General features: G+C 35.5%; 1 protein-coding gene across 15 annotated transcripts in view; it reads right to left on the bottom strand.

Moving 5' to 3' along the window:
- Nucleotides 1-12949, bottom strand: part of PSD3 (pleckstrin and Sec7 domain containing 3) — a 796422-nt gene that overhangs the window by 712321 nt on the left and 71152 nt on the right. For all 15 annotated transcript variants that reach the window (XR_006707649.1, XM_045458150.1, XM_045458143.1 and 12 more), the window contains one exon: nt 2281-2329. The gene's annotated coding sequence lies outside the window, so the exon portion shown is untranslated. The remainder of the gene's footprint in view (nt 1-2280; nt 2330-12949) is intronic.

Raw genomic sequence — 12949 nt, forward strand, 5'->3', positions numbered from 1 at the left:
GAATATGTGTGTAGATAATATATAGAGTATGTTGGTGGAACTGAAAACAAGATTTATGAGACTTCAAATGAAATCTAATGCATGTTACTTAAATCCTATTCATAATTCTAATTCCTAACAATTATATAAATTCTGCATTCTATAGAGCATTTCCCTATATTATCTTCCTTAATCCTTAAAACAATCTCATATAGTAGGCAGAGCAAATCATATCATCTTTACAATTGAGATAATGGAAACTCAGTGTGGTTAAGAAAATTACCACAACATCATACAGGTTGTCAGATTTTCTTATAGGTTCAGTAATTTCACCAGAATCTAAGAAACTACAAAGTTTCTAAGTGTTAGCTTTGAGAACTTATGTTAACCTAAAAAACTTACCATAAAACAATGATGTTTAGAAGTCAATGGAGTATTGTAGGTCCATTTCATTTTATTTATTAATTTTTAATTTTTAAAATGTTTATTTATTTATTGAGAGAAAGAGCGCAAACAGGGGAGGGGCAGAGAAAGACATGCACACAGAATCCAAAGCAGGCTCCAGGCTCTGAGCTGTCAGCACAGAGCATGATGCCAGGCTCAAACCCACAAACCATGAGATCATGACCTGAGCCCAAGTTGGACGCTTAACTGAGCCACCCAGGAGCCTTTCATTTTATTTTTTAACTTTATGTATTTATTTTGAGGAGGGGGGAAAGGCAGAGATAGAGGTAGAGGGAGAGAATCCCAAGCATGTTCCACACTGTCAGAGCAGAGCCCAACATGGGGCTCAAACCCATGAACCATGAGATTGTGAGCTGAGCTGAAGTTGGATGCTTAACCTACTTAACCACCCAAGTGCCTCATCTCATTTTAAACAGAGTAGGTGAGATTTCATATTTCCAGAAAAAAGAAAATTGGGTTGAGTGGGAATTATTTACTTTATAAAGGAAATCTTAATTTATCAAAAGAATGTGATATGACTAGTTTAAATAACAAGTAATTCCTTTAAATGTACACTAGAATATTTTAAAATTCCTTTATTGATATATGTGTACTGATACATTTTAGGTGATCAAATTTATTGTAAGTAAGCAAACTACCACATATAAAGAATTCCTATAAATCAATAAGAAAAAGCAAACAAAATTAAAATGGACAAAATGTATTGCCAGTTGAGTCATAGAAGATAAAGCCCAAAAGGTCAACAAACACCTGCTTAAGAAGGAATGTTAGTTCCTACCTTCTTCCCTTCTTCCTGGACACATGGTTGTCCAGCGAAGGACTACATTTCCCAGCATCCTGCTAAGGATGTACCTACGCCTCTATAAAACTAAGTAGGGCCAGTGGAATGTGAGTGGAAGGGATGTGTGCAGCTTCTGCCTTATTTGCCTATGAACAATGTTTTTCCAAAAATTCTCTAATCTTTTCCCAAAAGTTGGTATGTGGCAACAAGCTAACTGTAACCATGAAGACAAGGATGATGACCTACAGGATAGTAGTGTAACAAAAGGAAAGATCCTTGAATAACTGTGGAGTCAAGCCACCTTACCAGCCTGGACTACCCAACATAAGATTGTTATACAAGAGAGAAATGTCCTTTTTAAAAACTACTATATCTGTGTGGCCTATGTGTTACAGTAGCTTAGCCTTCACCCTAATACAATGTTCAAACTAACTAGTAATCCATGAAGTGCCAGTTAGAACCAAGTTCTTTTTCATACCCTAAGGTTGATGACATTTAAAAATCCCTGTGATACTCTAAATTGGCAATATGAAAATAAGAAATACTCATATATGAAAATATGAAATATTTTCAACATGAAAATAAGAAATACTCATATATTTCTACCTGGAGTATGAATTGGTACAACAACAGGGAATAATTTGTAGTATTTGTCAATATTACTAATGTAGAAAATTACCATCACCTACAATTCATTTGTTTTAATTCTGAGCATTGTAACTTTACATACTGAGATATATCTAGAGCAGTTACAACATCACTTGTATTACCAAAATTTGAAAGCAACTTAAAAGTCTATTAATAAGAGGATGGATAAATAAGTTGTGGTATTTTCAAATAATTGAGCACAATCAGCAGTTATAAAAAATGAACCACCTCTATACGTAACAATGTGAATAAACTTCATAAACATAATGTGAGAGAAAAGGAAGATGAAGAATATGTATAATATGATAGTAGTAGGTAAAATTCAAAATATGAAAAGCATAATTATTGCTTTGACTACATATATATTGTAATAAAGGTATGAAAATGCAGTCTGCAAGAATACATACCAGATTCTTCATAGTGGTGTCTCTGGGGAAGGAAGACAAGGAGGTGGATCTGTGAAGACAAACAAGGAGGACTTCAACATTGTTCATAATGTTTTATTTCCTTTGTGGAAAATGTCATGAAAAAATTGTTAATATTTGTAATTATGGCTATTGGGGTACAATCAGTGGTGTGCTGGATCTGGATCACACAGGGAGAGTGAATTTTGTGCATCTCTCCCCAACTCCCTTTTCAAGGATGTCACCACGATGGCTTGAATTGGCCACAGGGGAAGTATTTACATCACAGAAATCAGCAAATGGTACAAAGCAGAAGTTTTTTATTCTTCTGGAGAGTCAGTTGTTAATCTTGACTAGCACACTTCTGGGTACAATGTATCTATTAAATTAATCTTACTACTTTTAATGATTTTTAAAATTTTCAAAATATAAAAAATTATAGTTCTAGCTTTAACTTTTCAGGATTTTTTCTTTCTTTTTCTTTTATTTTCTTTCTTTTTTTTTCTTTTGCACAAAACATCCTGCATATGTGTCTTGCTGGGGGTTGGGAGAAATTTTGGACTTTCTACTTACTGCACAATTTCAAGAGCAACTGTCTTCAAATCATATATGACATCCCTATGTGGTAAGAAACTTCCTGTCTCTTCTCAAAGAAGATGGCGTCTTTCATAACTGCCAGAATGCCTACACTTATCTCATGAAATTTTAGTTGTTGAACCACAATTTTGACCTCTACTTGTATAAAAATAAATCCTGATTAAAAATGGTTATGATATTGCCTTGAAAGTCTATATGGTTTCAACAACCTCTGCACCCATAATGTAGGGTGTAATGTAATTATGCTTTCTGAACCCCAAATCAGGACATGTGGTCATACAAGTATGGAGGACTGTGGGCAGGATGCTTGACTTCAGTCCTGTCATTAAGATTCTGGGTTTTCAATCACTGTAACCACATTACAGATAACAAAGTCTACTTGTTCCTTATTAATCAGATAAGAGTACTCTGTTAACCTTAATCCTTGAAATGATTATTTTTAAATAACTTCCAATTTTTTATTAAAAAGTAAAATATATTAAGTAAAATATATAAATATAAAAATATATAAATATAAAAGTAAAATATATAATATATAGAAAACATAGTTGTGAAAAGAGAAGTAAATAAAATAAAATCACCCACCCATAATTTCATGACCCAGAGACAACAACTGTTAATAGTTCAATAAATAACTTTTCAGCTTATCTTGTGTGTATATATATTTTTTCTTTTCAAAATAAGATTAAATCATGTACACTGGGTTTTTTTAATTGAGGTCTAGTTGACATACAATGCTACATTATTTTCAGGTGTACAAATAGTGATTTCACAAGTCTATACTTTATTCTATGCTCACCCTCACCACAAGTGTAGTTACCACTTGTCACCATACAACATTATTACAATACCATTAACTGTATTCCCTATGCTGTACCTTCCTTCCCCATGATTTATTCATTCCCTACATATACACGGCTTTAACTGGCCTTTTCCACATGAAACTCTATCATTAGTTTATTGCCATGTCATTTAATTTTCTTCAAAAGTGTTATTTTTATAACTATATAGCATTATATAACAATAATCAAATTCATTTTACCCATTCTTCCACTGTTAAATATTTGGATTATCTGCAATTCTTCCATATAATAAGCAATGATGTGATCTTCATTCCAGTAACTCTGCATACACCTCTTTTCCTTTCTTTGGGATAAATCTTTTAAATTTTTAAAAATGTTTTATTTATTTTTGAGAGAGACAGAGACAGAGTATGAGTCAGGGAGGTGCAGCGAGAGAGGGAAACATAGAATACGAAGAAGATTCCAGGCTCTGTCAGCACAGTGGGGCTCTAACTCATGAACCGCAAGATCATGACCTGAGCCGAAGTCGGATGCTTAAATGACTGAGCCACCCAGGTGCCCCTGGGATAAATCTTAATCATATAATTTCTGAGTCAAAAATTAGGAATACTTTTCAAACATTTTCAGTGATTATCTTTATGAAAATTGGTTATTCATGTAGAAACTTTATATCATACACAAAAATACATTTCAAGTGTACTAAAAACAAATGTAAAAAGTAAAACTGTTGATTTCAGAGTAAAATTTATAAAGATACCTTTTATAACACCAGGTTCAGGGGTGGGGAAGAGAAAAATACAATCAACAGATGTAACAATAAATACTTTTGAATATAATAAAATGTAAAACTTTTGTATGACAAAAGACACAATAAAAGACTAAGGACAGACTAGGAGAAAATATCTGCAACCCATAGAATGTAAAGAATTAGGATCCAGAACATAAGAACACTTATAAACCAGTAAGAAAAATATAAGTAATACAATAGAAAAACAGGCAGACAATACGAAAAGGCAAGCCATAAAAAAAGGAATCTGAACGGTTAATAAACTTAGGAGATGTGCTCAAATTTACTAGTAATAAACAAAATGTAAATTAAACTAACAAACTGGATCACATCCATCAGAGTAGCAAAAAATTTTAAAGTCTGACATCAAATTTAACAAGAATGTGATATAAATGGGACTCTCACAAGTTGCCAATGAGAAAGTAAATTGGTTCGAACATATGGAGGAGCAACTTGGTGATATTTATGAAAGCTCACAATGTTTGCTCTTGGGGTCTACCAGGATGAGTCAAGTCAGGTGCCCAGGGCACGACATTGAAGGAGGCATGCACTCTCAGGGTCATATGAGTGCAGGTTAGCACCTGAGAATGAAGTCCTCCTGAAAACTGTGCTCCATGTACTTTGCTTGTCTCACCGTGGTCCCAGCCCTGATGTACATGTCCCAAAAGCCAATACTCCATTTCTAAATATATACTCACCGGTTCGTTCACATGTGCTCTAAGAGACACGAACAAGAATTTCATTGCAGCATTGTTCATAAAAGTGAAAATTGGAAACAATCCAAATGTCCAATAATAAAAGAATATACATATATATATATTGCATTTTCATTGAATAGTATATTATAAAATAGTTTAAATTAATAGAGTTACATGTATCAACATGGCTAAATCTCATAATAAATCTCAAAAACATAATTTTGAATGAACAAAGTGAGTTGCAGAATGATAAATTTGGTATGATTCACTTACATAAAGCTTGAGACATGCTTTATAATATTATTAATTATTTATGGACACATTTATAGATAGTGTAAGACAAAAAAGTCATCTGAATGATAAACACTAAATTCATATTAGTTCTTTCTGTAAAAGGAGAGGGAGAATTAGGGTCAGAGTAATAAATGTAAAAGATTTCTTTAACTGTTAAGTTTTTGTTTTGTTTTGTTTTGTTTTGTTTTGTTTTTTTTGAGAAAGAGTGAGAGTGCTAGTGCAAGCCAGGGAGAGGGGTAGGAAGAGGGACAGAGAGAGAGAGAGAGAGAGAGAATCTTAAGCAGGCTCCCTGCTTAAGCAAGGAGCTTGATGTGGGGCTCAGTCCCATGATCCTGGGATCATGACCTGAGCTGAAATCAAGGTCAGACACTCAACCAACTGAGCCACCCAGGCAGACACCCCAAGATTTTTTTTAAGTATCTGAAGCAAATACAACCAAATGTTAGGACTTCTTAAAGTTGGGTTGTGCACTCCTGGGTGTTCATTAAATTATTTTCCACAGTTGTATGTGTGTTTGGATATTTAATAATTTTTAAAATGACTAAAAATGTTAAAGTTCATATTCACCTCCATAACTAGATGACTTTGGGAAAGTCAATTAACTTTTCCTGAATATCAGTTTATTTGTTCTCTAACATAATTATACAACTATATCCCAAGTCATAGAGTGATAGCCACTGCATTTTCTAACTCCACAGAGATTTTCTTGCTGTGTGTTAAACCTGGCTCAGCTTTTGAACTACTCCTAAGGTCTGGTAGGCTGTACTCATTAAATAGTGGGGCCCAGAATGGGTCCTATGTCATGAGATTCAGAACTGGATATGCCTAGGGTGTTCACTGAACTGTAATTCCATTTTCACCCTATTATCCTCACCTCTCAGGTATTGTGGTCGACACAATGACATACCACCCAAATCTCCTTGAAGGAAGGACTTCTTGCCCACTGCTGGGAGTATGTCAGCAGACAGTCTTTGGTTGCCAGTCCCTCCAGAGATTACTTCAGCTACAAAGAGCCACCTCATTCAAGGTCAAGCCTTTCCCAGAGTAGCGCATATCCAGTGACTAATAGAAGTTGGTACATAACCATCTAACAGTTTTGGCCCAACCCAGGATGACTACGACAGGGGATTTTAGGTTAGCTCCAAAGCTTCCTGTGGGATTGGTTAAGGCTGTTGCAGCTTGACCTCTCCTTCCCTTCCACAGGTACCAAGAGCATTCCCTAATTAATATTCTGTGGGCTAAACTCTGTTTCAGGGTCTGTTTCCTGGAGAATGAAACTTGTGAGGTTGGTATCAGGAGTGGGATGACAAAGGTAATATGGGGTTTTGGAACTGGATTGCTTGCCATCTGGTTAGCAATGAGGAGCTTCTAATCAGTGTAAACTGAGCACAAGTAGTCCCTGGCAAAACTGGCTATCTACAGTGGATTGAATAGTGTTCTCCCCCACCATCCATATTCATGTCCGTCCAGAACCGCAGAAGATGACCTTATCTGGAAATAGGGTCTTTGACTTTATTATACCATACACAAAAATAAATTCAAAATGGATTAAATACTTAAATGTGTGACAGAAAACCATCAAAATACTAGAGGAGAACACAGGCAGCCACCTCTTTGACATCAGCCATAGCAACCTCTTACTAGATATGTCTCCTGAGGCAAGGGAAATAAAAGCAAAAATAAACTATTGGGACATCATCAAAATAAAAGCCTTCTGCCCAGCAGAGGAAACAATCCACAAAACTAAACGACAGCCTGTGGAGTGGGAGAAAATATTTGCAAATGACATATCTGATAGAAGGCTGATATCCAAAATCTATAAAGAACGTATTAAACTCAACACCCAAAAAACAAAAATCCAATTTAAAAATGGGAAGAAGACATGAATAGACATTTTTCCAAAGAAAACATACAGATGGCTAACAGACACATGAAAAGATGCTCAACATCGCTCATCATCAGGGAAATACAAATCAAAACTACAATGAGATATCACCTCACTCCAGTCAGAATGGCTAAAATTAACAATAGGTGTCAGCGAGGATGTGGAGGAAGGGAAACCCTCCTGTACTATTGATGGGAATGAAAACTTGTGCAGCCACTCTGGAGAACAGTATGGAGGTTCCTCAAAAAGTTAAAAATAGAACTATCCTATAACCCAGCAATTGTACTACTCGGTTTTTACCCAAAGGATACAAAAGTACTGATTCAAAGGGGCACATGCACCCCAATGTTCATAGCAACATAATCAACAATAGCCAAATTATGGAAAGAGCCCAAATGTTCATAGACTAATGAATGGATAAAGAGGATATGGTATATATATATACAATGGAATATTATCTATCAAAAAAAAATGAAATCTTGCCATTTGCAATGATGTGGATGGAGCTAGATTGTATTATGCTAAGTAAAATAAGTCAGAGAAAGACAAATACAATATGATTTCATTCATATGTGGAGTTTAAGAAACAAAACAAATGAATATAGGGGAAAGAAAAGAAAAAAATAGAGGGAGGCAAACCATAAAAGAGACACATAACTATAGGGAACACACTGAGGATTTCTGGAAGGGAGATGGGCAGTGGGGATGGGTTTAATAAGTGATGGGTATTAAGGAGGGTATTTGTTGTGGTGAGCACTGGGTGTTACATGTAAATGATGTATCACTAACTTCTAGTCCTGCAACTAATATTACACTGTATATTAACTAGAATTTAAATAAAAACTTGAAAAATTAAAAAACTTTTTTAAAAAAGGAAATAGTCTTTGAAAATATTAGTTAAGAATCTCAGGATAAAATCATCTTAGATTCAGGATTGCTTTAAGTCCAATGATTGTCATCCTTATGAAAAAAGGGGAAATATGCAGAGAGAGACAAATAGGGAAGAAGGCACATGAAGATGGAGGCCAAGCATGAAGTCACATAGCCACAACTTAAGAGATGTCACGGAACTTCTAGAAATAGGAAGAGGAGGAAGACTTCTCCCCTAGAGTCTTCAGGAGAAGCATGGTTCTACTGATACCTTGATTTCAGACTTTCAGCTTCCAAAACCATGAGAGAATAAATTTCTGTCTAAGCCATTCACTTTATTATGGCAGCCATAGGAAACTAATACTTACTGTGGTTGTTAAAACTTTCACCAGTAGCAAATTGAAATGGTTATACCAGGCGAAAGAAATGCCGGGAGCTGGTATAAAGTACTAGATGTGTCAAAAGTTTGGAGAAAATAGTAACAATGTAATTCAGTAGCTATTACAAAGATAGGTTGATATTCTAGAAAAGATAGTGAAAACCTGAGAGCAATTTACAGACAAATGAGAGCCAAATGCGGACACAAGAGGATCTCCTTGAAGCATACAAAAAGGCTCTCAAATGCTAGACAGAGAAAACAGAGAAAGGTGACTACCAGGCTCAGGACTAATTGTGAGAACAGCAGACCTCCAAAAAAAGGTGAAACTTCCGGCCAAGGACATCTGAGTTGATTTTAGCTTGCCCTTCAATCTTGAAACTCCTAACTCCCCAAACTTCTGAAGTGGGCCACCATTCCCTATTAAGAGCAGCATTCCCCTCTTACTCGAAGACAGTGTAGAAACCTTTACCCACAAGGTATGTGTCCCCATCAGACCTGCCCCCACCTCACTTTTTGGTCTCCATCCTATAACTAGTGTTAAGTTTCAGCACACCCCAGATGCTGAGAATACAGTGTGAGCCCATGTCCCTCATTCTCTTACAGGAGTGGTTTCTGAGAGCTCACCCAATAATCCCCCTGGGAGTCATCTCTGTCTCAGGACCTCTTCTGGGAAATTCTACCTGAGACAATATGCATTGTCACCATCCCACAGAGGTTGGCTATTTGCATACAACTTCATGTTTTTAAGTAAGTTTCAATGTATTAAAAGAGGAAATTGGGAAATAATGGTGGTAAAACTAGTATCTCTAACTTTGTCCACAGCAGATCCAACAGCTCTGAAAGTTCCGTAAATGGCTCCTAAATGTTCTGAGCTTCCAGTCAGTTTTATTAATAAATTTAAGAACATTTGACCTATAATAGCTCCCACAAGCTTACAATTTGCTAATTGAAAGACTGCCTGCAACTAAAAGCAGGCTTTGCATGCCACAACTCTCTTGCATATTGGAAACAAAGGTCTGTCGAGGGATTTCAGGTTTACAAAGTCACATTCATGCTTGGAAATTTATGGGTTTAGCATTTTCCATTAGGTCATTTCATATCTTTAGGTTTTAGATCAGAGGATGGAAAATACACAGGCATGGTCATGGAACATTAACTGGAAATAATGAAGCTTTCTCTGGTACCTCTGCACCACTCCAAAGGAGATACTTGATTTAAAGTCCGTGAAAAGTAAACTGAGCCTTTCCAGATTAGATTATTTGGGACTAAATGTGAAGAGTTAAATAGTTCTTAATATAACAAAAACAAATTCTCTGGTGATATCACTCAGAGGAGAACTAACAGTGATGTTTCTTCTTTAAACTGAAAAGCATTGATAACCTTGACCTTCAGTTAAAGTTGAAATAACTCTAAGTGAGGGTAGACATTGCTCTAGGGGCTTCTAGTCAAGTCACAGTTGACTTGTGGCTCATCCAGCTGTTCAAGGCTCATTCAAGTGTAGATGGTATGCAAACAGAGGAAGTGTGATTTATGTTTCTGTTTAAGGAGGTAATCTCAGCCAGTACTAATTTAACATCCTTTATGCTGACAAAATGAACAGAGAAGTCAAGATATGGGGACAAAGCCATGTGAAGTCATAGCCTTCAGCACCCAGTCTAGCATCTCATCACAATTAAAGCAGTACAGATGCATTGGCATGAAAGAAGGAAATCTTAAAAGCTAAGACAAAAGGACTTCATTCTATGAAACCATCATGAAAATGAAAAAAAAAAACAAACAAACCATAGAACAGGAGAAAACATTTGCAAATTGCTCACTGGATGAGGGACTGATAACCAGAATATATAAAGAACTCTTAGAATTCCATAATAAAGAAACAAATAACCCAATTAAAAATGAGCAATGTCTTTCAATTGATATTTCTGTTTTTAAAAAAAATTTTATTTATTTTTGAGAGAGAGAAAGACAGAGTGTGAGCTGGGGAAGGGGCAGGGAGAGGGAAACACAGATTCTGGAGTAGGCCCCAAGCTCTAAGCTATCAGCACAGAGCCCTATGCGGGGCCCAAACCCACAAAGCCATGAGATCATGACCAGAACCGAAGTCGGATCCTCAACCAACTGAGCCACCCAGGTGCCCCCAGTTGGTATTTCTTAAACAAAGGTATATGAATGACCAATAAACACATGAAAAGGTGTTCAACAGCATTGGTCATTTAGAAAATGCACATCAAAACCACAGTGAGCTGTCACTAGGATGCTAGAATCAAGAAGACAGATATAAAAAATGTTGGTGAAGATGTGGAGAAATTGGGAACCCTATACATTGCTGATTAAAGTATAAAATGGTGCTGCTGTTTTAGAAAACAGTTTGTCAGTTCTTTAAAAGGTTGATAGAATCACCATATGACCCAGCAACTCCACTTCTTCATATATATCCAAGAAAAATGAAAACAAAAGCCTATACACAATGTTTATAATTGTTAAAAAATGAAAAGAACTTCAATGTCCATCAGCTGATGAATGGATAAGCTAAATGTGGTATATCCACACAATGGAAAACTATTCAGCTGTAAAAAATTATGAAGTACTGATACAGCATGCACAAACCTTAAAAACTTATGCTAGGTGAAAGAAAGCAGTCATAAATGACAACATACTATATGAATCCATTTCTATGAAATGTTCAGAAAGGGAAAATCTAATTGCACAGAAAGTAGATTAGTGGTTGCCTATGGCTAGGGGATGGGTACTAAGCAGAGAATGCTAATGAGTACCAGTTATGTTGAGGAGAAAAATTTTCTAAATTTAGATTGTGATGATGGTTGCACAATTCTTTCAATATATTAAAACCATTGAATTGAATACTCTAAATTGGTGACATTTGTGATATGCAAAATTATATCTCAAAAATATATTAAAAAATTTTTTTTACTTTAAAAATTTTTTTATTTTAGAGAGAGAGAGACCTTGAATGGGGGAGAGGAGCAGAGAGAGAGAAAATTGTAAGCGGTCTCCACACTGAGTGTGGATGGGATCGATGCAAGGCTCAATGAGATCATGACCTAAGCCTACATCAAGAGTCAGATGCGCAACTGACTGAGCCATCCAGGTGCCCCCTCCAAAAATTTTTAAATTAACTTAATTCCATGGAGGCTGCTCTATCCATTTTTTCTCTAAGCCTGGGTCTAAAATGGAAAGGAACTGTTCATTCTTAGTCTTTTAGGGGGGAAACCTGCATTTTATTCCATAGCTGATTTGAGTTTTACTTCATCTATATATATTTTTCATGCAGGCTACAGATATATATATATATATATATATATATATATATATATATATATATAAACTTCCTAACTAATTAGAAGGTATATAAGGATGGAAAATTAATGTGAAAGAGGTTTTTTAGGGCACTTACTTATGTTGGTTGCACTGTTGCTATAGCCCTGAAGCTTTCTTGTGGAGCTGCTTATTTTCCATCCTGTATTCTCCAATGTCTTTGTGCTGGATTATATTATTTGTTAGTAAGTATTCCCTTAATTCTGAATCTTTCCTACCTCACTCCTAAGAGAAATATATTTCCCAGTGAAGTTAGGTTTGTCTGGGTGACTTGCTTTGGCTAAGTAGTGAGGGAAATAGTGACTCCTGTTAATTCCAAATGGATGCTTGAAGAAGCTTTGGGATTTTCTGCCAACCTTCTTATAGCTATCCAACTAGAAGTGAGCATTACAGATAGAAGTGTCTGCTTCAGCTTGAGTCTCAGACAAAAGACATGTGAAGCAGAACTGAAGTGACTATCAGTCCAAAGCAGAGCTACCTGACTGTCCATGATCTCCAAGGAAGAAATAAATGTTTGCATTCCACTGATTTTTTTTTTACACAGCTTATCATAGTGAAAGCTGAATAATGCAATTATCATTTTATTCATTCAGAAAACATATTTTGAGTAGTACCATGCATTTGATTCTGTGGCTATTCTTTAATAGACAAAACTTGGGCCTTCTATTGTCAACCACTTTATAGTCTAGAAGGTAAAATACAAAAGGACAAAAATAAATCAAATACAAAATAGGTGGTGAGTGATATGAAAAATATAAAACATAATAAGAGGTTTAGAGCAAAAAATATTATTTCTGACTCAGAGAGATCATAGGACCTTCATTTTAGTAGATGAAAACCCAATTGTATATTGATTGAAAGCAAAAGATATATACAATTTAACATAATGTATTCAGTTTTCAGCTTAGATAACAGTAAAATACAATGAAGACTAAGGTGAAGGTAATTTAAAATGCTGATGTAATTTCATAGAACGAACCCTAATATACTGTAGATTTCTAGTTGTTTACAAATATTGTCTTC

Source organism: Leopardus geoffroyi, chromosome B1, assembly GCF_018350155.1.
Source record: "Leopardus geoffroyi isolate Oge1 chromosome B1, O.geoffroyi_Oge1_pat1.0, whole genome shotgun sequence".
NCBI lineage: Eukaryota > Metazoa > Chordata > Mammalia > Carnivora > Felidae > Leopardus > Leopardus geoffroyi.